At 47.9% G+C, this 3159-nt stretch overlaps 1 long non-coding RNA gene across 1 annotated transcript; it reads left to right on the top strand.

Annotated features, from left to right (window-relative positions):
• The first annotated feature begins 41 nt into the window (after positions 1-41).
• LOC109323165 lies at positions 42-1889 on the top strand. The gene is made up of 2 exons (XR_002104563.1): positions 42-193; positions 1672-1889. It is a non-coding gene; the product is annotated as an uncharacterized LOC109323165 (long non-coding RNA).
• The last annotated feature ends 1270 nt before the right edge of the window (positions 1890-3159 follow it).

The raw sequence follows: 3159 nt of genomic DNA, 5'->3' as shown, positions 1-3159 counted from the left end.
CCCCCCCCCGAAATATTTTGACCATCTCAACTCGCTTCAGGGCTAGACACAAGAGCCAGGACAAAGATTGGAGAGATAAAACCACCACACACACAAAAATCACCGCATTTTTTGTCGCAATAGTAGGACTCAAGGGCTCTACACATATCTCCCCCCTCTGCTCTCGTATTATACAGAAAGGTCATTTCTGCAGGTATTTCTCACTGCTTTGCCTTTATTTGCTTATTTTCAGCTAAGAAGGGGGGGTTGCGGGGTGGGGGGGGCGGCGCACGCGTGTGTGTCTGTCTGTCCAAACAACACAAAGGTTGCAATACAACCGGATGGAAGGGAAATTACTTTATTCACTTTACAAACCACCAATAAATTTTATAACAGGTAGTTAAAAGTTACGAGCGGGGAGCCAGCGGCACAACAGCGCCCGGAACACAATGGACTTGCCATTTTCCAAAGCAGCAGACGAGAGAAAAGAATCCATAAAATGAACAGGAAATTTTATCTTTTGCAAGGGGGAAAAAAAAAACCGAGGAAAAAAAAATCCCCAACCACCCCACAACCTGCCCGACCCGTTTCCAAAGCAGTCTTTCAGCCCATTATTTTAATATGACCTTTCTACAGGATCTCAGCCCCATGTAACGCTGCTTTTCCACTTCTTGGGCTGGAAGGAAATATTAGAAAAGGTCTCTTTTCTCGTTATCCCCCTGCCCCTTTCTCTTCAAGGAAAAGCCAATTTTGGGGGGGGGAAATTGAAGCCAGGTGGGGGAAAAACTCTAAGGGGAAATTCTCTCCCCTTCCCCAAGTTTCTCAAACTTTCTCACGTGGACCCACCCCCCGCCCGAGCTGTGTTGGGTGTTAGCAAAAACTGCGTATACACATCATGCCTGAGAAATTCGTTGCCTCTCCAATATAATCCGCGCCCATATTCCGGTATAAAACCTAAACGAAATTTTGAGGCTGATGGCTGCCTTGTCGCGGAGCGGCGGCTGTGATTAGAATAATAAATTAAGGCGAAATGAGCAATAAGCTGCAGATCAGCTTTTCACGGAATTATATTTTTCACAAATCACAAATGGAGATCCGAAGAAAATTTGATTGGCTAATAAAACGCGTGGAATAGGATGATATTTCTTACTGCAGGCGGCTGGATGAGTCTAATTTCTGTAATGTCGAAGCCATGATCATTTCGGAATAAGCCACTTTGTGAGGAGCGCATCTTCTTTGAAATTACTTTCCCCTCATAAAATGGCCTTTTTTTCCCCCCCCCCTCCTCCCCCGCCCTTTTTTTCTCTCTCTGGAAATGATGGGATGATTGCGAAAATCACTGGATGGCAGCTGAAGATGCGACTCTGTTGTGTTGACTGCAGCCCATAAACAGTTAGCCAAAAAAAAAGTATGGGGGGGCAACTGCTTGACTTGTAGTTTCAATAATTTCCCTTCAGACCCTTGCGCAGATAAATGTCGTTCTGTATTATTCGTGCCTATCTAACTACTTCGAGCCGGGGGTTTAAATATGATGGATAGACAACGCCGCCAACATTTCCTTTTATTTTATTTTTAAATGAGTTAAGTTCTCGCTCTTGCCTAAACCCCGTGAACAAAATAATAATAATTATAATCTGGGTATTTCCTATGTAAGACTTCATCAAAATCGCCCCCCCCCTCCCTCCCCAAAAGGCAGGAGTTTAGAAATAGCCCTGAGGGACTTCGCTTGAATTTGCCTGCTACCACTGATGCAGAGGTGCACAGACGCATCGCACTGTAGCAAGGGGAAGATAACCCCCGGGTTGTAAATGCCAGAAGAATAACCCTGAAGATGATACCTCTGTTCAGATAAACCCGTCTGGTTTATGGCTAATAAAACAGCCTACCGTAAGTGGCTACTTTGGAAAGAGCGAAGGCTATAGCGAGCCTTATTTTATTTTTGTAGCTCTTCCAAGGAGAAAGCGAGTGGGTAAGCACGTCTGTTTGCCCTACAATAAGAGACGGCTGGGTGTGTGGCACACCCGTGTTGCGTGTGTTGTGTGCGTGCTGGGATGCCTGCAGACAGACACACACGCGTCCCTTGCGCGCACACCCTGCAAGCACGCCCGCACTCCTTCGCCCCGCGTGGACACACACCTTGTGTGTGCTGGGCTCGTGAACCTGCAGACAGCCTGGCACGCAGGTCTAGCCGCGCCTGCAGGGGAGAGGGGAGGCTGGGGAAGCAGACGGGTCCACACTGAAGGCATGCTTTAATCCGGGGTGAAACCCGCAGCCGAGCCCTGCCTCTTGCTGGGGATCTGAGCAGTGTCCAGCCTTGCCCATCACCGAGGCATTTAAATCCTTTAAGCTTCGTGTTTTGGGTCAAGAATGTCCCACGCAAAGCCCAGACACTGTGCAGTGAATCAATGCATCCTAGGAATTTGGTGCTTGCTTATCTCTCCCAGCCGGGTAAACAACCCGTCTACTTTTATTTCCTCTTGCCCTGTATGATGTAGTCCATTTAGAGCAGGGAGAGGGGGGCGGAAAAAAGAGATGGAAAGATTTCACAGCCCCATCTCCATCGCTGAGCGAAAGGAAGACGAGCGCAAGGGAAAGATTTGCCATGTCTTAGTTACTCCAAGTCTCCAAGAGAGCTGAAGGCATCGCGGTGGGGTTAGTGGCAGGCTATGGCATGTACCTGAGACATCTTCATCAGGCTCGATCCTAATCACTGCTCTTTCTGCTTTTGGCCTCGGATACAAAAAAAGGAAAATATGTGATATAGATGTAATAAATCCCTGCCAACTTTCTGCTGCAGGGATCCTTGCAGGGAAGCGTATTCTCATAGAGTCCAAGGCTGTCTCGCGAATAGATCTCTATAGCGTAGTTAGAGCGCATTTTAATGCACACATAATCTCTTTCCAATCTCTCAATAGCTTTCTAACGATCTCTTTGCAAGCAGCAAATTGCACAGTCGGACGACCAGGAGAAAGCCCGAGTATCTTGGCCTCTTCTGAGCAAGGCAAGGCATGGCAAGGCAGGAGATGGCTGGACTTTCCAGCAGCCAGCTCCCCAGAAAGGTCCACTTTGGAGACCTCCTTTCAGTGAAAGCTCCCAGCTTGGGGGGGGGGAATAAAATAAAGATCTGTTGGTTTGCTATCCATCCCCTTCCCCCCGCATCCCCCATAACAAGGAGCGATA

The sequence above is a fragment of the Crocodylus porosus genome, unplaced genomic scaffold (genome assembly GCF_001723895.1).
Source record: "Crocodylus porosus isolate Cpor-Errol unplaced genomic scaffold, CroPor_comp1, whole genome shotgun sequence".
In the NCBI taxonomy this organism is placed as follows: domain Eukaryota; kingdom Metazoa; phylum Chordata; order Crocodylia; family Crocodylidae; genus Crocodylus; species Crocodylus porosus.
This window is presented reverse-complemented; position numbering and strand designations above follow the sequence as displayed.